General features: G+C 38.9%; 1 pseudogene; it reads right to left on the reverse strand.

Annotated features, from left to right (window-relative positions):
* The window catches only part of LOC144372599 (transport and Golgi organization protein 1 homolog), a 78113-nt pseudogene extending 71845 nt beyond the window's left edge, over positions 1–6268 (reverse strand).
* Between the last annotated feature and the right edge of the window lie 17589 nt (positions 6269–23857).

The raw sequence follows: 23857 nt of genomic DNA on the forward strand, positions 1-23857 counted from the left end.
AGCAGTTTATCCAAGCCAAATTTCAGTATGTCACTCAACTTGAATGAAGAAAACGAGAGACCCAGTTAGTTCTCATGAAAACACAGATGAGGATGTGTGACTTGCTAAGTGTCTAAATGATACCAGGTAATTCTTTCCCTGATGGACTTTCTTCTCTTCCATCACAAATGACACCTGCCAGGCTGTTTTGAAGTTGGATGAGGAATAAGCAGAGAGGTGATAAATGATGATCAGAGATGTTGACTTTGACAATTATTTACAATACCAAAAAAAATTTGGGCCTCCAATTTTTTTGAGGAGTGGGGGCAGATAAAATGATTCCAGCATCTTCTATAGCACTTCTCACCAGCATTTTTTACAGGCACTTCCAGCAGTCCTGAGAGAACTCAGAGAACCTGTTGGCTACCTTCTTACCTCTCCCACTGCCAAACTCTTATAAAGAGAAGGTGCCACTGAATACCTCATCTCACCATGAGCTGCCACCTGTCCTTGCCAAGCTGCTTTGATACTACAGTGGTTTATGAGACCCACTTTGGCAAAACCATAACCACCCTGATCACCAGACCCAAAAGCCCTTTCTCAATTTCAATCTCCCTGGATAATCCTGCGGCACTCCCCATCCTGCCCTCTTGCTCCCCCTAGGGGATATACTCAGCCTACTTCCTATGGCTACAGGAACCAGAATCTTAGATAGTGTTACCTGGCTTTCATTTGCTACTTGCAACTCTCCACCTCCCTAAGTACTATCTCTTAGGAATTCTGAACCAATTGGGATCCACATCATGGGACTTCATTTTCATTTTGCCCTTTTAGATTTGGTTAATTATCTCTAGATTGCCTATTCTGTAACTTGGAAACTTTAGCTTGAAAATACCCGAGATGAAAACTATGACAAAAACTAAGCAAAACCATACCTGTTATATTTATATTTAACTTTGGTGTACATATATATAACCAAGCCAAATGGCTTTGGCATTTAGTACCCAAAACAGAAGAAAGCCAAGTATTTATGATGAGGCTCAGTCCATACTGGGACCCTTCCCTCTTCCACTCCTTGGACTATGTCTCCTGGCTTCCCTCGCTACTGCTCACTCACAACATGTCTTTAAGGAACTACCCATTTTTTAAATGAAAACCACTTTATTATAGTAACTAAGAGCATGTAGTTGGAAGTTAAAGAGTGCTCGGATTAGAGTCATGAATCTGATGTTTGGAAAATTTCTTAAGATGGAGGTAAAGACAACGTCTATCTCATTTTTTTTGTTATTCTTCTTCTAAAACAACTGGAAAAAGTGCACGTCACACAATGCTTAGCACACAGTACGCATTCAATAAGTGTTCACCGCATCTTTATCTGTTCTCTGTTTCTGTTGTGTTCTCCTTCTAAAACAAGGAACCTGCTTTCCTTTTTCAGGACTTCACTGCTCTATACTGCTTAGATTTATCAAACCAGAACCACGTCTTTTACTATTAGATTCTTTTAATAACTTAAAAAAATGTCCTGCTGTATTTTGAGACAAGGCAGTGAGTTATCACCCTTGTTCCTGGCAACCATAAATAACTCACAGTCTGATGGGGAGGAAAGAAACAAGACAGAACCAGAGTGTGATTTCTTGCCATGACTTGGGCAGTAAGTCCCACCGAGGTCCTCTCCACCAGCCCATAGTTTGTACTGGCCCCAGGATCTGGTCCCATGGCAGAGTTTTTGCCTGTGCATTTCACAATGATGTGCTAGCAGCCAATGCCACAGGGAAACCCCTGACTGAATGCCTGGAGCTCCCTTCCACTGGGGAAGCATCTCCTCTAACTCCTGACGCCTGTGCCTTCACAACAGCCCATGATGAGCTCCTCTCCCAAGGTCCTGTGAAGAAGTATATTTAGACACCTACAGTGTACACGCACCTCTCTCTCAAGCTTTCACCTGCCATTTGAAATTGCCTCTTCAATAGTGTGAAAATAAAATGCACAGCCTGCCCGGCCACCATGACAGATGAGCATGCAGAAGACTCAAAACACAAAAGGCCAAAGACTCCAGTTACTCTCTAAGATAAACTAAAGTCAAGCAAACAAACAAAACCTAGGGTTCTTCTTTTGGGTTCTAGTACCCCCAAATCTGTGACCCTTTCCTGCAGGTGAGTGACTCCCTAACAAAAACAGCACCTTCCCTGTCTGCAATGCTGATGATGTGTAAAGATACAGATGTGAGAAAACTGCCATTTTTAAACTCATGCTTGGGCTAGTTGCAAATTTGATGATTCTGCTTGTAATACTGTGTAATTTTTTCCCTTTCATATACCTCTTGAATTTTTTGTTTGATAAGCTGATCCTTTTAAAGCTTGTTTTTTCTTGCAAATTTTTCTAATTCCTTTCTTTTCTGAGTCTCCCTCTAACAATAATGTATATTGATTTTTACTACAAATTCTGTTGACTAAAGCCTACATTATCTTCATCTTTCTAATTTCTATCCCTGTCTTCCTACTTTCTACTCTCATCTTTCAGGCTTAAAGGCTTAAAGCCATCTTGGAACTTGCTCTCTCTCACTGCCTGCCTCAAAACAATAGCCAACTCCTGTCATTTCTCTGCAGTTTCCTACAGCAGACTTTCCCACAGCTACTCCCTTTTCTCAGACATTTAGTACTCTCTTCATGCTTGAATCATACTAGATACTAGGGGGTTGATCTCTCTGCATCTAATCCCTCAGAAGGACTTGGGGTATATTATAATATAGGTTCAATTTTATCTCAAAGGCTGCTGCTAAGGAATAACTCTAAACCTCCTACCAAAAGAGAGCTCTCTAGGATATTCTAAGCCAGCATTTGACTCCCATCTAATTTTTCCTTCTTCAAAAAATTAACTCTAGTGCTTTCATCCCTATATCCTATGGCATAATTTTGAATTCCTAATCTTGTTCACTCATCTCTGAGTATGGAATGAGTACTGTAAGTCACTACTCAAAGCGTCTGGGATTAAGGAGGAGCTATGGAACTAATCATCACTGATTTAAAAAAAAGGAAGAAAAAAAAAGAACTTAAACAAATTCTCTCTGAGGTAACTCGTGGCACACTCATCTTTAGAAGCCATAAAGAGATTAGATCCATGATGTTCAGTTACATGCTCAAAGTCATACATCCAATAAGGGATAAGATGTGAATTTCAATCCAAGTTAGATGGTTCAAAGCTCATTCTCTTTATTCTATTTTCTCTGCCTTTAAATGCCACCCTCATTTTTAGCTTGTATGGCACCTCGCATGTAGTTAGGTACTGAGAGGGTAAGAATTAGGCCAATGAAAAAAATGTGTAATTTGCAACAATGGGTGGTTAATGCTGGTCCTTTTTATTTGCATTCTCATCCAAAGATAGTACTGGTTATAAATCATGAGACTCTAAAAGGAACACATTTTACCTGGAGGTCAGGATCAGCCAAAGGTTTCTGGGCTCCCAGAGTAAAATGGTCTCTTTCTATGATCGTGTTGGTGAGCTGCAGTTTGGAGGCTGCTTTCCTATAAACTATTTCTTCCACAGTGTCTCGGCCAATCAGCCGGATCACTTTCACAGCCCTGTACGAGAGTCAAATGAGAGCAGTGTTAGAAGTCTGCAAAGCTGGGGAAAAAAGCATGCCAGGAAAATACACCCAAAAGGAAGCAAAACCAAATGCCACATTCAGGGAACAATGAAAAGGACACTGCTCATTGGGACCTGAGCATTTGTTAGAGAAATCTGGCCTCAACTTCTTCCTGAACTTTTCCCCAAAAGAGGAAGAGGAAGGAAGATGAAGTGACCACTATTGGGCCTTCATCTGTAGCCAGGATAACCCCTGGCAGGAATGTTCCTCAAGTCAAAGGGTAGCTGAACACAACTTTGTTTCCTCTTTGTGATACTGGGAACCCAACCCAGGAGAGCTTTACCATGAAGTTATAATCCTAGCCTTAAAAAAAAAGTTTTGAGACAGGGTTTAGGTAAGTTGCAAGGTTGGCTTTAAACTTGATCTTCCTGCTTGAGTCTCCCATGCTGATAATGATTACAGGCATGTGCACCCACTGGCTTTAACTTCATTTTTAAACTGAATTAGGATCTAACGTGAGAAACATGAACTAAATAAATTCTAAGTTTCTTCTAATCATTTTGGAATTTAACTGTTCTTTTCAACAAAGTGAGTCTGAACTGATCATGGGACCACTGATCCCCCAACATGACTCTACAAGCCAGCAGCACAACGGGGTTCAAACCCAGTGGACTCTAACTCCAACGTGGCACTGTTGTCAGCACTACACGGTCTACCTTCCTCCCCAATCCACAGCTGCAAGCCAACAGAGCAGAAAGGTGCCAATGACTAACTCACTCACTTGTTCTGGCCAATTCAGTGAGCTCTGGCAGCTGCCCGCAAGTCATTTTGAGGATTAAAATCACTGTCAGAAAAAATAACAGTATCTGCTGCTTTTAAGTTCATGCCAACTCCACCTGAAAACCATACAAAAAAGGAGCATGATCAGCAACACACAAATAAGGAACTAGAAAACACACAAGGCAGGACTGGGTCCTACTGAAAATCTGAAATCAGTCCAACTGACTGGTTTCATCCTTCAAACTGAAATTTCTGCCTCAAACTTCAGGTTTTGACCACCCTACAGTGGTCAAAAGTGCTACCTCACCTTTCATTGCGTGAACTGGGAAAATTTAATTATCAAATATAACAGAATGAGAGGTAAGCAGAAGAAAAGGATGCTTAAGTTAATTGCATGAAGACATTTAATATTTGTTTGAAAACCTTGATTGGATTTTGCTTCAAACAGTCTGTGAATAAGGACACAAGTTCTTTCAGAAAACAGCTCCAAAAATAAGAGGTCTGGGGGCTTCAGTTGTAGCTCATACAATATGATAGGTCCTAGCTTAAGTAAGTTCTCTCGACTTTGTGATCTTTCATCCAATTTTTAAAAAAATTACAGAAATGTCTTAGATGCCAAGGGCAAGGGTGGGAAAAAACAGAAGGTGTTAGACTCTACGGGGGGAAAGGGGTAGATTCTCGACTTTCTTCAAAGGAATTCTCAAGAAATTTTATTCTAAGAAGAAACTAGGAAGAAAGGAGAAAAAGGCACAGGTGGAAAACAGTTTGATTTTTTTTCCTGAAAGGGTAGGTGTATCAGGAAGCCCATGGGCACACAGTTTCAGGGAAGGGAAGAACCAGTCTCACATCATACCATGGGAAGATGCTGAGAGCTAAGGTTCTATAAGGAAACTAGAGAGTTCCCACTGGTCTTTGACTAGGTTCTGAACACACACCCATTTTCTCCTTATTTTTCCATTAAAATGGTGAAATGTTTCATTTGTAAATGGCAAACACAGTAAAATGTTTGCTTTGGCATATGAGGGAAGAAAACTTCATTTGACAAAGAAAAGAAAATACTTTGAAAATGCTTTGAGATTTAATTAGCAAGTGACCTCACTCAGCACAGCACAGTCATTTGTCAGAAGCTTCCCTGGCTGTCCTTCCCCACCCCATCGCCACCCCTCCAATGCACACACTCTGTGTTATAGTGTGTTTTATGTTACCGAAAAGGCTCTTATATATAAATGTTTCCTTTCAAATACAAATAACTCTGACATGGTTAAAGATGTTTAGTTTCCAATTAGCAGTAACCCTACACTCAAGAATGCCCCTCCTTTTGCTCCTGACCTTTTGCAAATGATGATTTCCCAAAGGAATCTGGCATCCATACAGGAGAAAGAATGGAAAGTGGGAAAAGTGCCAGAACTTTCTGCTTTCAGATACCCTATACTAGGGTACTCTCTAAACCCCATAACCAGGTTAAAAAGCAAAACAGAACTGCTCAAAAGGTAATGTAATTGCCAAAGAAGAAAGAAGCCATTTTTTAAAGTAATATTTAATTAAATGACATTAATTATAAAGCAATGATTAAATGTAATTTCAAATTTCCTTCTAGTACAAATTGTTTAAATGGAAGGTTAGATGATAGTTGGATTTACATATATACATATATATATACACTAAGCAAAAACACATTTCCAGGTTACCATTTTGCAAGCTATTGAGAGGAGGGAGCTGGAGTAGTGAGAAAATTTAGAACCTAGTGACTACCAGGATAAAAAATTGGAACATCTGGGTTTTCACTCTGCTTTGGACACTGAGTTTTTTGAGTTGGCAAGTCCCAGTAACCTCTGAGTCTCAGTCCAGTTGAGAGGCGTGCAGTAATCTACATCCAGCCCTTTGATGTGCTCTCCAGGAAGCGCTCCAAGAAGGTGCTTTGGAAACACAAAGTTGTTTCGATGCACTGTGCCCATGGCTTGCCAAGTGCTCACACTGCTGAACTGCTGGCCTCTAGGTAGCCCCAAAGAGAGATTTAAAATCATGGGGTAATTCTACACTGTTTTAAAAAGATATGATAATAAACTGATGACATGAAGACAAACAGGTTCTTTCTTTGTCCTCTATTAACAATGATGAGGAAGAGTTTCCAGCCTCTGTTTGTGCTGCACTGCTGGGGGTTGAACTCAGGACCTCACACCTGCCAGGCAAGTACCACTGAGCTATATCCCCTGCCCATCTACAGCCTTTCTGAAAAAAAGAATACCCTCCATCTCCCAGACTCCACTTCTTCTGTAAAGTAAAGCAAACAAATTGAGGTCTTGAAGGTCTTACAAACTTTTATCATTGTCTGAAAATCATTTCCTCAATAGCCCTGTGTGTACTCTAAGACCGTTCTGGGCATCTACAAAGCCTACAAGACATGCAGATACTAATGCCTTTCAACTTCTAGTCTCTCACTCCAATAAATTCATTCCATGTTCACTTTATGTATTTATTTAAGATGTGGTTTTGCTATGTTGCCCAGTTTGGCCTTGACCTTCTGGGCTCAAGTGATCCTCTTGCCTCTAGCTGGGAACACAGGCCTGTGCAACCACACCTGGCCCAATGTTCATTTTAATCACATATTTGTTATCCTGGCATTGTGTGACAAGAAAAATGATGTATTTTTAATTACAATACTTGTATTCTGCAATTGTATAGTTCTTGGCAGTTTATGAGATGCCTGTATACCTGTAATCTCTTTACAATGCAACATTCCTGTAGGACAAGAGGGAATTAACAGGTGAAAAATAAGATAAAACTCAGGAAGGTTAGGTAGACCCCCTGCCAGGATGTGTAAGCAGCAGTGCCCAGGACAGAATTGTGATCCATGGCTCCAAGGGAGAGTTCTTTGGCTACCCCAAGCTGTTGCTCACAACAGGAATTTAAGGAAGCATAAAAGTATCTACCAGATATAAAAACACACGCTCATGCCAGGGGCAGTGGCACTCATCTATAATCCCAGCAGCTTGGGAGGCTGAGGCAGGAGGATCCAAGTTCAAAGCCAGCCTCAGCAACAGCAAAGGACTAAGCAACTCAGTGAGACCCTGTCTCTAAATAAAATACAAAATAGGGCTGGGGATGTGACTCAGTGGTCGAGTGCCCCTGAGTTCAATCCACCTTCCCAAACACATACACACACATTCATTTACAAGAATATGGAAAATCTCCAAATAAGTTCAGTTTTTTATAAACATTTTCAGGATTATGAAAACACACTGGAGCCTAATATAAACTATGGACTTCCTCAAAAGAGAGACTTATGAACATGTATATGTACACACACACACACACACACACACACACACACACACACACACACACTTTCCCATATAGTTTATCCAGGTCAAGAATCCCCAGATTCTTTGGCACACACTGGATGGCCACACAGTGTGGCAGTCAGGTGTGTGCTCTATTTCATGTGATATAAAAATGGAATTAGGACACTGCTCATGGGGAACCACTAGCTCAGGGAATACATGCTGGTCACAAATCTGTGGTACCCACAGAGACACACATGCTATGGAGAAGGATAACAAAGGGAAGTGGGAGAGAGAGTTGGAATGGCTTTCTGGAGGAGAGAGTACCAAGGTATATATCATCCTTCCAACCTTTGTACCTAACACTTCAGATACCAGGCAAGTTTAGAATGCAGTATTCTGAGCACAGGAGAACTATTCTGCCGAGACCATTCTAATTTCCCCTTTCACAGGGCGCAGCGGAGTACTTATAAGGTGTTTCCCCTTGTACATTCACCCTTTGAATTGTTCCTTTCCTAAAGAATTCAAAGGTTAAGTGGCTGCAGAGCACCAAAAGTGTTTCTGCCCACCCAAACTATAGGGAGATCCGCTAAGTACCCACAGCAACCTCAGTCTTTGAAAGTCTTAGTTGGTTTCAGGCTCTAGCCAATATCCTCTTCGACTCTTCCTCACTAACATAATTATTAATGCTCCCCTGGTTCCTCCTTAATCCAAGACCCTACCTCCAGTGCTGAGCTTTGATTTTTAGGCTATACTCTCTATATAGTAGAGGTCCCCAAAGTTCAGATGATGATGGACAGGAGCCCCGACTTAATCAAAGTTAGCACTTTGGGAGCTGAGCTGAGTTCAAATAAGCTGTGTCTGACTACCCTCACGATACCTACTGAGGGAATTCAAGAATGCCTGACCATTAATATTTCTCATATGGTATGGCTGCCTGGTTTTGGGAAATGGTCACGCACTGGCAACCCACAATTGGGATGACCCTTTTGCTGAAGGTAGGGTAAGACTAAGCAGCCTCCTGGTCATACTGCTCATTTTGGTTTTTGTTTGTTTTTTAAAAAAACTTTCTTCCTATATTTATTTTGTCAAGCCAACTACCGTTTAATCTGTAATTCCCTGAACACTTGCAATGAATGTCCTTTCACCCTTGCATCCTTGGGAAACATCTCATCTGAACTCTGCTAAGGAATGACCTCAGAGTCAATCACTGTGCAGGTACTGCACTTGAACAGTTGGCTTTCAGAGCAGGGGAGGACTCATCTACCTTTCCCACAGTATCCCTCGGGCCATCATGTCTACTAGAATGAAATGATCTTGAGAGCAGAAACAGGATCTTCATAGAGCACACAGGACAGGAGTCAAGAACATGTTCTGGAATCCAGCAGACCTAAGTTTAAATCCAAGTCCTACCACTTACTACTGTGTGACCCTGTACAAGCGAGTAAACTTTCTAAATTCTTCATATACCACATAGGGCCTTGTAAAAATTAAATGAGATAAAGCATGTAAAACACAATGCCTATCAGACAGTGATCAAAAAGTGGTAGCTATTATCAAATCTAGTAAGTGGAATAATGTGAAAACTTAAAACCTCCATTAACATATATACACTCTCTCTATTTTTCTCCAGTGTTCTGTCTCAACAACTGTCCAGGAAACAGCCCTGCCTGTACCAAAGAGGCTCTTCATGCTTACTACACCTACCCTTCTCCCTCCTCACCAAATGAGCTGCAACAAGGGGCAGGAAGCTGGGGTTTCTTTGGCACCTACTGACTATTCTCTGGGTTCAGAGTCCAAATCTATTTTCTGTTGATTCTGGTGATATTCCACCAGACTTCTTTTTCATGTGGTTTAAATCTTGCATTGAGGAAAGCATGTGCTTTTAAAAGCATGTGTATATACATATACATGTATAAAAAAGAGAAATACTAAAAAAAATAAGTTTGTATCTAGTGAATGTGAAAAGGCAGTCATTCTCTGTGTTTTGGTACTATTAACCATGTTGCAATTAAAGGCATCCCTAAAACCATTCTCTGCATTCTTGGAGAATACAGCAATGGTCAAGGTTGCCAGATTCTCTACTTGTCCTTCCTAGACCCATTTTCAAGTCATCAAAAGATCTACCACCACCTGAACTAATTGCTCCTTTCCTGTAACTCAAAAAAGTTGCATTTACTGTAATTGTGCACTCTGCACAGCTCATGAATTTCTTTATTTAAATATATTTCTTAGAAAAGCAGTGGGTTCAGAACTTTTCAAGTTTGATTTTCTAAAGTCCTTCATTTGGGTATTAAGGGGAAAGTAAGAACAGTAGAGAGTACTGAGCTAAAAACTGTACATCTCCAAAAGTCTGGGTGGAAAGCCTTCTAGATCTAACAAACAAAATAAAGCAAAAATTATTATGCTTTTGGGGCTGGGATTGTGTCTCAGTGGTAGAGCGCTTGCTTAGCACAGGCGGGACCTGGGTTCGATCTCCAGCACCACATAAAAATAAAGGCATTGTGTTGTGTCCATCTACACCTAAAAAAATAAATATTAAAAAACAAAACAAAACAAAAAAAACCTATTATGCTTTTGAGGTAGAATGTTTAGTGTAAATCTCTGGACCTACCAAGTAGCTCAAAAGTAATACTGCTCTTTAAAAATTAAGACTCTTCATCATGTTAAAACCTTTCTAAAGTATACTTTTATGGCAGTGACATTTTATGCTGACAATAATAAGCCATGATAGAATATTTTAAAACTTCAGTGCATGACCAATTGGGACAAGCTAAACAGCAGCCTGGGCCTTAGCAGATGCATGATTTTGAGGCCACCTTGACTCTGGCTCTCAGTTACCAAGGCTTTTGTCCAGGCTGATCTGCCACAGAATATAAATTCTAGGCTATGAAAATGGGAGCTGCCAGGAGCTGGGGAGTGGTTTCCATCACCTTGATATATCTCTCTCTTTTTTAAAAATTAATTAATTTATTTTAATTGGATATATATGACAGAAGAATGCATTTGGATTCATTGTACACAATTGCAACACAACTTCACATTTCTATGGCTATACATAATGTAGCAAGAACTGGGCACAGCACTCAGCCACATAATGTGGCAAGGACACAAGGTCACAGAGATAATGGCTGCTAGCATTCATGCCATTCCTTTTAGTGCAAGAAAATAAAGTAAGGGAATTTTTCCACCAAAGAAAGGGAAAGGTTTACAGTGTGGTAGTTATTTTTAAAAGCTTTTGGAAGAATGTGTTTTAATTATTTAGAATTACAGCCAGGGGCTGGGGGTGTAGCTCAGGAGGTAGAGCACTTGCCTAGTATGTGCAAGGCCATGGGTTTAATCCCCAGTATGGGGGCTGGATAAAAAGCCACAAAACAGAATTACAACCAGGTATAGTGAAACATACCTGTAATCCTATCTATTCGGGAGAATTATGCAGGAGGATAGCAAATTCAAGAGCAGCTGAGGGAACATAGAGAAACCTGTCTCAAGCTCAGTGGAAGAGCACTTGCCTAGTATGCCAAGGCTCTGGTTTCAACCCCCAGTACCCACCCCACACACAGAAAATCAGAATTACTAATATTCCTTCTCCTCCTTCTTCTTCCTTTTTCTTTGTGCAGAATTGGGAATTGAACCCAGGGGCACTCTACCACTGAGCTGCATCCCCAACACGTTTTGTTGTGTTGTTATTGTTGTTTTGCAGTAAGGGAGATTGAACCCAGGTATGTCTTACCTCTGAGCTACTTCCCTGCTCCTTTTTACTTTATATTTTGAGACAAGATCTCACAAAATAGCCCAGGTTGGCCTCGTACTTGTGAACTTCCCACCTCAACCTCCAGAGATCCTGAGATTATAGGCATGTGCTTAGCATGATGCCCACTGTGTCAAATATTTCTTAAATAAATGAAAGGATGCATGATTTCTGTATATTAATCCCTTATTACTTATTCTTATCAAAACAGAGATGAAGTATGAAAATTATGTTTCATTTAAATTTTTCATCATTTTTTGCCTAGACAACAACAAATGCAATTTTGAAAATAAATCCATTGGTTATCATGGGGTGATACTTTTAAGTATTTTATCCCACTTTTATACTCAGATAAACCCTATACAACAAGTACACAACATTATATAAATATTTGTTGGTTTTTCACTTTAGTGGGAACATGTACAAAATGATGAGTCCAAATAAAACATAACTACAACCAAATAAAAGGCCTTATACTGATTTCTTTCTGTCATGACTGTGGATGTGGAATCCTTTACAAGCAATTTAGCCCACTAATTCCAATGGTTAGAATTCGTATTTGCAGACCCCATTCACAATGAATTGACAGCCTAAATATGTTTTCTAACAATCCAATTAGTCTTTAACAAAACAAAGTCTTACAGCTTTATAAAGTACTACCTTTTAAAAGGCAAATCAGTCACAGGACTTTGAGCCAAAGGCATCCACCAAATTGTAATCTTTCTTCAAAATATAGAACCCATATCATACTGGGCTAGGTTCCACAAAGGATTTGGCAATGTCCCCTGCTGTCCTCTATCATCATTGATCACTTCAGGTCAAATTACCCTTCAGTCACTTGAAGTATCATATTTATTTAGAGAGAAGTTCAAAATGCCTGAATAAAAATCTTTAATATTTTTAATGACAAGCAAAGATAAACATAGGTCAGAATCTTCATGGGCTTAGGAAAAAATAATAAGTCATCAGCTTTAAGGGACTATTTTGGTCATGTGAAACCTTTTCATGAAGCAGAAACACATGGTTTCCTTTGTGTCTCTTTTAAGTGAGATTACTTTTGCAACATCCTAAAATTAAAATATTAGTATCTAACAATGTAGCCAGAGGCAAGTTACATAATGTCCTCTCATATTCCCTTCTGTAAAAGGTTATTTTAGGAGAAGTGATCTCTACAGTTTCCTTCAATAACAAGATCCTATAAATCAATGGGCATTTAAACAGTCCAGGCAGATGGCTATCTTTTTTTTTTTATTATTCTCACATATCTTCATGGTCTCTCTTGACTTGTTCCATTGCTTAATCTCATAATAATATTGATGTTGATAATAAAAATTTTATGCCTAACACTAACCATACTCAATCTCCTTATAGTTGGAGCCAACATCCTCCAGTTTGGGCAATCTGTGGAGTTGGAGAACAAATGACCAGTGTTTTCTACATACAGGAAAACCTTTCATTAGCTCTACTGAGATCCTGTCATTAAAGCACCCCTGACTCTTCCCATCCAAGGGCCACAACAACCCAAGTCCTTTAATCACAGAAAACCTCCTCTCTAGAATCTAGTTAATTATTTTATCTCTACAGAGAGTTGAATTAATCTGTCCAATACCATCAGCAAAAACAATGATTGGTGCTACTGCTGGATGAGAGAAATTTGAGCATTTCTTTTAATATGATTGCTCTGTAGAGATTGCAATTGTTTTTGCTGAAGTTAATTAATGCCCCGAATGACCTTCCTCATATTTCATAGCAACACTTCAAGCTAAAATCAGAAAGAATGACTTTTTAAAAATCATAAAGTACAGGAAAAGTCTTGAAAAATCCCAAGAAATTTCACTTTTTTTTGCCTGGAAAAAATAGCACAAAAGAGCAAGGGATACTAAGATGTTAGCAAGAGACCCATCCCAGGAAAGATATCTTCTCTCAAATGAAAACTTCAGTTAGGTAAACTGAGTCATACTTCTGCATGCCTACAGTATCCCAAATAGACGACAGCCAGCCCTTTTTAAAATAAGTCCAGGGAAAGTTTTACATCCTCCTTTGGTTGACCCATGCCCATGTTTAGACTGCCACAGTCAAAAAGTACTTCCTTCTGTGTAAGTAGACTCCTTCTTGCTATAATTTAATTTTGTTTTTCTGGTTCTACATGCCAGAGAAATAAATGAATCTAAGCCTAAAAGACTTGGTCCCAGAATACACTCGAAATAACAAAACAAACAACCCAGTTAAAAAAAATGGGTCAGGGGCTGGGGATGTGGCTCAAGCGGTAGCATGCTCACCTGGCATGCGTGCGGCCCGGGTTCAATCCTCAGCACCACATACCAACAAAGATGTTGTGTCCACCGAGAACTGAAAAATAAATAGTAAAAATTCTCTCTCTCTCTCTCTCTCGTCTCTCACTCTCTCTTTAAAAAAAAATGGGTCAAAGCTCTGAACAGACACTTCAACAAAGAAGATATATGGATGGCACATAAACACATGTAAAAGATGCTCAAGATCCTCAGTTGTTTGGGAAGTTCAAATTAATACCCCAAGTAGACATAACTACATACTCACTAGAAAGGCTAAAATGAAAAACATCGAGCACACGAAGTGTTGGCTAGGACATGGAACAACTGGAACTCTCATACTCTGTTGGTGGGAATGTAAAATAATACAATCACCTTGGAAAACAAATTGTTCAATTTCTTAAAAAGTTAAACATACACCAACCATATAGTTCACCCATTCTACTTCTGTATATTTACTCTAGAGAAATGAAAGCACGTCTAGAATATGACTTGTACATGAAATCTTCATAGCAACTCATTTATAATGGTCCCAAATTGGATACAAGATAAATGTCTAAAATGGTTGAGTACATAAATAAACAGTTGCATACATAAATAAATATATGGTAGATCAATATGATGGAATTCTATTTGATGATAAAAAGAAAAAAAAATTCATGGGTACATGTAACAAATGGCTGAATCTCAAAATAATTAGGCTGAGTGAAAAAGTCAGACAAAATAGAACGCGTACTGTATGATTTAATTTACATGAAATACAAAGAAGTGCAAATTAACTTAGAGTGACAGAACCCGGAACAGCCAATGCCAGCAATGGAGTGGCTGTGTAAGGACTACAAAGGGTGAAGGATATGTTCACTATCTTGACGATGGTGATGGTTTTAGGTTGTATATAAACTTATCAAACTATACATTTTAAATATGTGCAGTTTATGTCAGACCTCACTGAAACTGTTCTTAAAGAAAATCCTATCATATCCACTAGAAAAGTTGAGGTATAATCCTGTCTTCTTTTCTCTTCTCTTCCTCTAGCCCTATCTCTGGAACATCCTGTCTTCTCTCCCTCAGATTAAACAAGTCCAGTTATTTCTTTTAAACTTTTCCAACCAGAATTAACTTTTCCTTGTGCTCTCTTAAAAAATCAAATCAATAAATACTTAAGTCCTAATAATCACATAAGAACTAAAAACCAAAAATGTTTTTAGGACAATGTTCTGAAGCTTCCACATGCTCTCTTCTAGACAATCTCAGAGAGATTAAGTAACTTGCCCAAGCTCATAAAGGAAGTGAGTGAACAAGCTGGATTCAAAGTCAGGTGCTTCTAACTCAAAAGCCTACACTAGGAACTGGGGTTGTGGCTTAGCGGTAGAGCGCCCGCCTAGTACATGTGAGGCCCTGGTTTCGATCCTTAGCACCACACAAAAATAAATAAATAAAATAAAGGTATTATGTACAACTAAAGAAAGAAAGAAAGAAAAAAAGCCTACACTAATAATGAAACTGATGCACTCCAATTCTAAGGCATTTTTACCAAAGAATTGAGCAATAATATATATTAAAAGAAATTCAGCTGTATTACTTTTAAGTGTACATACAACTCAAATTATTCAACCAAGAGATGCCAAATCTGATGGACCGTCTTCAATAAACTCATCTGCATTTGGTGGTACAATTTTCCATGTGAGCTATTAAGGTAAAACAGATTTTCTCTTCTTCTTGAGTAGATTAAACCAGTTTTATATATTAAATACCCCCCAAAGTTGCCTTTTCCATAGCAAAAAGGTAACTTTGATTCAAACCAGTTTGAATCATCCCAAATTCTGAAAAAACCAAGCCAAATCAGTGACTGTCCTCACTGGATATAGTCCAAATGAATGCACAATGGAACCAGCTGTGCAAAGTCCAAAGATGAAACAAAAATGAGCACACACATATACCCTGCCACTAATTAAAAATGTACTAGTGTTACAAGTATACAGTTTCAGTGGTGGTGTTATCTTTGTTCAGAAGCATGGTACATTATTGTAAAGCTGAAGCTATCTAGCATTTAATTAGGTTACTAATTCTGGGGAGACTCATATTACCTTCAAGTCTTTTCCTGGATTGTGACCATGCCTTAATGTATTAATTTCATGATGACTATATTTTAAGATGGGGCACATTTAAATGCAGAGTACTGGTCACATTCTCCAAAATGTCCACATGATAAGATTTTAGCTATGTATAGTTTGAGACATTTATTAGAAAAAAATCACTGTTAATTCTCACTCCTAATTTTAATAGTCAAGAGATATTTTATATTACATTTTAAGTATAAGTTAGCATTTCACAGTCTTCACCCAAAGTATACATACAAATATCAACAGAAACAAAAAAATCATTAAGTGACATTCTGTATTTCCATTTGTGTCCAATCAACTAATAAATTCAGCCTTAATGCACTATCATCTTACTCCCTAGCTCTCCTTTATGCCTATCAGAAATAAAATAAAGTCAGTGTAAAATGTATGAGTCATTATTCTTCAGTCATGCCAAAGCCATAACCTTTAACCTAAGATTACAAATAAAGTGCTATGTGTGAAATTCAATACTGTTTTAACTTTTGGGTGTTGAGGTCTAATAAATATAACATTTCGGAAGAAAATTAAAACATTCTGGATCAATTCCATTCATTTTCATGATTTCCTCAGTAGATTTCTATGGCTTTGACTAAGCTTGCTAGTGTGCAGATCTGGGATAAACTGATGAAGTTTGGCATCATTTAGTTTATAATCTGTATCACCAGTTAGTACAAGGCACAGAAATGTTCATTCCCCTATGCACTTCAAAGTACTTCATTTATTATCTAAACAGTTATTCTGACAAAACCATTAGTCAGGAAGAAAGTAAAGATATATTATTTTTTAAACGATGCAACTTTCACACCAGACTCCTTTAACCACCCATGCTATTTCTGGCAAAGATTTTATTTCCTAAAGAATACATCCCCTGTCGCCATTCCAATTTTTTCTTGCCTATGAAAAGGCCAGGGCTTGTTTTTAATTAGTTTTCACTCAAAGTGAGCTTTTATATATTTCAAGATTTACCTTAACTTTTCCCTAAGTCCCTCATTTTTCTAGCCTCTTCTAAGGAAATACTAAATTTAAATATGAGCAAGCGCCTGCAAAAATCAAATTGACTTTATCAGCTAACTTCAAGTGATGACAGCAATGAACCAGGAGACATGCACACAAGGTAAAAACAAGACACTTTACATTGGAGCTCTGAGCGAGGGCTTTTGAAGTTAATAAGAACTAAGTTTCATGATTTAGAATGAGGTATATTCTCTTATTCGCTTTTTCTTTCTTTTATTCTTCAAATTCGTACTGCAGGTATATTACCAGATAACATGCTTGTAGGATTTTGTCTTATGAAAAACACAATGTTCTGGTCTTCAGAAGCCCACATCACCAGTGAGCTGAGAGGGTGGGTTGAATTATGTCCATAGTCTTGTTAGCAAAGATGGGTTGGGCTGCAGACCAAACCAAATAAAACAACATGAGGTCAGATATGAACTTGTTTAGTAAAGAAACATAACTTTGTCAACCATTTTAGCCATTTTTAGGAATACAGTTCAGTGGCATCAAGTATATTTACTAAAACTACCAAGTAGTATTACTTTAGATTCAACTGGACTCCAGCCTCAATGTCTGGATATACAATCACTGCTTGATGCTCATGGCTTCACAGAGATAAATGCCATTCTATTTCCAGGTAACTTCCTCAATATTCAGAGCCAGAGCTCAATCAGCACAGTATAGTTGTCTACTGAGGTGAGGAATAGGCTGCCCAAACCAAGCATTTGTCTATTTCCTTCCAGATGAAGATAGAAACTTTGATCTTCTCTTCCTTGCCATTAAGCAAAGAAGGAACCCACTATTTCCTGACCTTTGGGAGTTTTGCAAACTTCAGACTGCAGTTCAGAACACAGACAAGAAACTGTCCAAGAAAAACATGCCCCAAATGAACAGGATATAAACAAAGCTGTAATGAAGTAATTAATGGTAGGGACTTGACTCCCCTCACTTTGCTTCTCTGATAACAATCTGGCATTTTATCAGCATCCTCTTTATCTGGAAGGATTCACTATGTTCTGCTGCCTGGAACTATTCTGGGAGGGGACAAAGACATGCTTTCATCTTGGAAAGGAAACGGAACTACATCTAGAAGGGGTAAGGAAGAGTCAAAGCCGTAAAAAGACCTCCAAGTCTTTGTTTGACAGAAGGGAGAAGTAAATGGAAAATAGGATGCCCTGTTTCCCTGAAAGCATAGAAGCAAGTTCTAATGGGAAAGAAGTCACAGAGTCCTAAGCCAAGCCACAAGAGTGATGACTGTGCTTCCCGCCATTGTTCCAATTCTGTACCTTCTCCCCATTGTCATCTAATTATCTTTCTTTCAAAACCAAAGAAACTTAAACTAATTTATATCATGGCATAAGTGACTATAATAACATAAAAGTCATTTACCTCCCACTGTGATGTCCATTTTCTTAGAAGGGATGAAATCCAAATACTAAAAGAATAAAAGCCTACCTGAGTCTTTAAGACCTGGCTTAAGATGAAGGCTGCATTTGAGATACCTGGGTGGAGAGAGGGCACTGCCTAAGATTTCTCAAGTCATTTCACACAGGTTGTTACTACATTGGGCAGGGTGTGTGATAAAGCTGGCCCTGGTCAATGACTAGAGTGGGTTTGATCTGGCCCCTCTAATGGTTTCACTTCTAAGAGAAAAGGGAACTGCTATGGGAGAATTAATTTATAGTAAAGAATGACACCTTGTTTCCCCTCCAAAACATGGCCTCTCCACTTAAATCTCACAACAAGCAGCCATGGATTGGTTATGGAAGAACTTGGGAAAAATAGGGCTTTGAATTCCCTATCCTATTTAGGCCTCAGGAATATTTATTCAAGGTTGAGCCAGGGTATCTGGCCAATTCCAAACCCACAGCCTGGGGTTTCTAAATCAGAGTGTGGATTGCCCAGTGACACTAGTTCCCTTCTCTCAGGCTGAGTAGCAATCCTGTGGAGTCACTTATGTTCATACTCAGGGCCCTGGTGACAATTCACAGTGCTTCAGGTAAGGAGTAGGGCATAAAGAAGTGGCTCTGCTGGCTGGCTTTCAATAGGGAGTTCTATCAGGACATGGTATTCTAAGGCTGCCACTTTAGAGATGTGTTCAACCAGGTAGCAGAATGCTGATCCTTCTCTAGTCTTTCTCCTATGTCCAGTTTCAATCTCTTATGAATTAAATTCTTAAATATCTTAAATCATGTAGTTTTTAAAAAAAGATTAAAGAAAATAATTGTATTATATTAATTATATGATACTGAAGCTTAGCAACAAAACCTGTTTCTCTTCACTAGATTTATACAAGTTATAGTAAGTATAAATGAATTCTACTTTTTGTTTAATCTACACCGAAATGGAGCTGCACCTTCAACTCTCATTTCACAGGAAAGAAGGAGTCTTTGTGGGAAAATAAATAAATAAGTAGCCCGGCAAGAACCAAACCAATACTACTCACCCATCACCCACATAGACAGCTCAAGGGACTCCCTAGATTCATGTTTGAAAATAGTTTCCAGCCACTGCTTTGAAAATTATTTCTTTTCTGTGTGACACATCCTTCAGTAACAATTCAGTTTTTCCTTGGCTACCTAGATATATTTCCATAGTTTGTGCCAAAACAGATGACTTCTTCCTGTACAGTTCTAATAATCAAAAAAGAGCAGATTTATTTATAGAGCAGCACCTTTCATACAAATATATACTTTATTAATGCTCTCACTTTATATACTGAGCAAGAAAATCTCACTACTGGGGTCATGCCTAATTTTCATTCTAAGGCTGAACTAAAGTTTCCCTATGGGGGCTGGGGTAGTGGCTCAGTAGTAGAGTGCTTGCCTAGTGTGAGGCCCTGGGTTTGATCCTCAGCACCACATAAAAACAAAAGCATTGTTTCCATCTACAACTATATATATACATACACACACACACACATGATATTTATATAGAAATATAAAGTTTTCCTATGTGTCTAAGAGTTTTCATCTACAGCTGAGAGAAATCTTTGATTTCTTGTAGCTGGTAGTCGGGGCACAAATGGCCTAGCCAAGTGTTCTCCCTGCTGCCAAAAGCCTCAGAGGAGCCTACCTCGCCCTCAGTGTGCCCTCACCTCAAGTTGGTGAAGGAGGGAAGTGGGACTAAGCACAAGGAAAACTCAAAACTAAGGAACCAAAGGAGGTTTTAACCACTTCATAGACCTTACGGTCAGCCAAATGCTCCTGTCATGTATCTGTCAGAGAAGTTCCTCAAAGTTACCACCTGCAATTTGGAGTAACATTAGTAATTTAAACACATCACTGATTCAGATTTGAGTTTTTCCAAATCAGTTCAGAATTACCATATAAGAAAACATAGGTAATTTTATAAATTTTCATTGAAAGCCTTGTGATTCTATTTTTTAAGAGAATAAAAACAGGGATGATCAGAAAGGTTACTGTATGTGAAAGTACTTTGTAAATTTCAAATTCTACATAAATTTTTGTTACTATTGCTTTTTTCTTTCTTTTTAGCAACTCTGGAGATTCTCAAAATTATGTAAGATTTCAACAGTGGAAACTTAACATGACACACTGAAGACAGATAGGAAACATTTTTTAATGGTTTAAAAGGTATGCATAAATAGCAACCCACAAATAATCTCATTAAGATTTTATGCTTCTTAGCCTCAAGCCACATTTTCTATTTACTAAGACACTTATAACTGCAATGACCCATGATTTCCTATACTAAGGAAATTTTCTTTTGTAAGAAATTCTCAGAATTTCAGTTAAGCCAGTTTTACTTAGCAACCTGTCACAACCACTTGGACCTAACTGCAACTTTTTCTTCTTTTTCTGTGGATTTCAGATTAGAAAAAGAGACCACTGCCAATGCAATGCCCAAGGGGGCAAGTGTTTCAAGAAAGAAAAGTCTAAATATTTGTTATTCAAAACCACAGGTTAACTCTGGCACGTGGAGAACTAGCTTGTCTTACATCACAGAGCATCATGGGTAGCTAGTGGAAGGACTTGCTATGGGGTGAGGAGTTAGGATAGCCAAGACAATGGCAGATGGGTTCTGGAGTCAGATCACCTGGATTCAAATCCATGCCTTATCACTTACCAGCAGACCGAGGTAGGGCATATTTCTAAATTTTCTTCTGCCCAGCCTTTGCCCTCCCTCAGTAATAATAACAATGATGATAAGCTCACAGTGACTTTTGTGATGATTAAATGAGTTAGTATGTGTAAGGTTCTAAAACAGTACCTGGCCCATGGTAAACATTTGCTAATTGTTATCATTAATCACTAATTAGGATGAAAAAATCAGAGTACAAAAGATAGGGACAAGAAGTGTCACAGCACATCATGACAGAACCCTGGGTCTGACTCAACACTGCATTTTTCTAGTGCCTGACACTTTGATGTTCCCAATAAATATCTGTTGAGTGAGTGACTCATAGTCCCTGACTCCTTCCACAGTCATTTTTTCACTGTGGACACATTAGATTTATTCCTTCTGGACTCTGGAGTGTCATCTTTTTTTTTTTATCTCCAAAGAAAGTTACCAATGCCTGCCACTTGCTACCTCAAACTGATGATAATCAATATAAGAAAAAAAATCATTTCACACTCCCTAAAGGGCTTTGGGAAGAAAGTGATATATATATTTTTAAAGACAAATGTTCCTTTGTTATTGAGTAGGCAGGAGGGCTGGGCGTGTAGCTCAGTGGTGGAGTGCCCCTGAGAGGTACAGTGCCTAGCAGGCATCAGGTCTGGGTTCCATTCCCAGCACTAGAGGGACAAAAAATGAAGAAGAGAAAGAAGAAGGAGGAGGAAGAGAAGGAAGAGAATAAAAGAAAAGAAAACCGAGCAAGCATGAGCAGTCAGTTACGGTGGAGAAGCCTCTGTGAGTCCAGATTCCATCATTTTCTTTGGAGAAGGGAACTTCTGCCAGGTGGATGGAGTGTGATGTCAGGCATTACATGTGACGAGGAGAGGACTGGATGTTCAGCCCTCAGTGTGCCAAGGTAACTGAAACTTCTAACTTATGGGTGCCTGTGGCACAGGCAGAAGAAGCTGTCCAATAGGTGGTACATCACTATAACCCCAGTGATTTGGGAGACTGAGGTAATAGGATTTCAAGTTTGAGGCCAGCCTCAGCAACTTTGTAAGATCCTAAGCAACTCAGTGAGATCCTGTCTCCAAAAAATAAATAAATAAAATAAAAGGGCTGGGGATGTGGTTCAGTGGTAGAGTACCCCTGGTTTAATTCCCAGTTGGTGGGGGGCAGGGGGGTGGGCAAGCTTCATTTGATTCTATGAGTTCCAGATCTAGAATTGACTTATCAGTGTAGGTGTGTGGCAACTCCAGAGTGCATAAGATCGAAAAAGAAGTGGGCTGAGGGCAGGACAAAGAGGTGCATCAATGTCTGAAAGGCAACAGGAGGAAGCAGAAAGAAGTGGCCAGAGAAGGTCACTGAGGAAAGAGTATCATATGAAAGGAAGTTTGCAATAGTGTCAACTCCAGATACAAACCAAAAAAGATGACTGCAAAGCATCCAATGGCTTTTTTAACTAGGAGGTCACTACAATTTCACCTTTCTAGATACAGTTTCAGCGCAGTGGTAGAAGGAGTTGGCTGCAGTAGTCTGAGGAATGATTAGGAGGGGAGGAAGTAGGAGCCTATGAACACAGAACTTTTTCTAACATCTGACCACAGAAGATGGACTGCAGACCTCTCTTCTCTTTCAAACAAGAGATGAGACCCAGGATGTTAGACAAGGGCACAGAACAGGCCCTCAGTAAATATATTTAATGGTGATGAAGAATTGTCACAAATTCAAGTGATATGAGAACACATGATAAAACAAATGCTTATTAATGCTGACCTATGACCATTTACTCTTTTCTCTCTTTCATGAGAGGGGCCCATCCAATTTCATATATATTTTACATATTTTCAATTCATGTAGTCATGCAATAGTGCAAACACTCTCCAATGCCAATAAATAAACTTCTTGATCATAAACATAAAAAAGAGAACATATACTATAAAAAAGAGGATGTCTGTAACTGGCTTGGAGGGAGACAAGCAGCGGAATGTCTCAATGTTCCAGGTGAGTGAGAAAAATAAGCTAAAGAGGAACAAGCAAAAGCATGCAGGTCACAATGCATCTAGTCCAGCCAATGTGACTAATGAAGCTTGTTTTAACTAGATTATAAATGAAGGAGTCCCTGCTTAGCTGAGGTTTTGCTTTCTGCAATTTCAGTTACCCATGGCCCAAAAATACCACATGGAAAATTCCAGGAATAAACAATTGATACGTTTTAGTTTGTGTACCATTTTGAATAGCATGAATAAATCTCATGCGACCCTGCTCTGTTCCACCAGAGACATGAGTCAGCCCTTTGTGCAGCATATCCACAATATAGATGCTACCCACCTGTGAACAGCCAGCCACCTCACTTATCAGACTGACCATGTCAGTAATGAGTGCTTGTGTTCAAGTCATAAAAACAGTGATGCTTGAAATTCAGATATGCCCAAGATAAGATGATTCCTAAAAAGTAGAAGTTCTCAACTTAATAAGGAAAGAGAATAATAAGGTTGGTGGTAAGATTTATGATAAGAACAAATGAAGTAGTCCCTGTGAAACTTTAAAGAGAGAAAAAAGAAAGTCATGCTAGTTTTTCTGCCACAATTCAAGTTACAGCTATAGTGTGTGGTATTATAGTAACAAACATAGTACACGTAGGATCTGGTACTTTATAGTTTCAGGCACCAGTGGGGGTTTTGAACTTGTCCCCTGAGAATGAGGTTGGGCAGGAGGGTGTACTATAGTCTAGCAAGGGTCAAGACTCAGAAGCAGAGTAGAAAAAAACTATGCCAGTCAGGGAAAGATAACCAAAACATACTATAATGTTATTTTTCCATGTCTTCATTTGAAGCCTACTATAATTAATCTTTGCCTGCCTATTTATTCCCTAATTCATATCTGTTTGAAAAGAAAAATATACATATATACTTCTGGACTTAAAATGATCCCTACTACATAGGATAAAAAAACTGCATATTGTCAGCATTTGGAACTTGGTACTGTGAAATCCT

The sequence above is a fragment of the Ictidomys tridecemlineatus genome, unplaced genomic scaffold, assembly GCF_052094955.1.
Source record: "Ictidomys tridecemlineatus isolate mIctTri1 unplaced genomic scaffold, mIctTri1.hap1 Scaffold_1368, whole genome shotgun sequence".
In the NCBI taxonomy this organism is placed as follows: Eukaryota; Metazoa; Chordata; class Mammalia; order Rodentia; family Sciuridae; genus Ictidomys; species Ictidomys tridecemlineatus.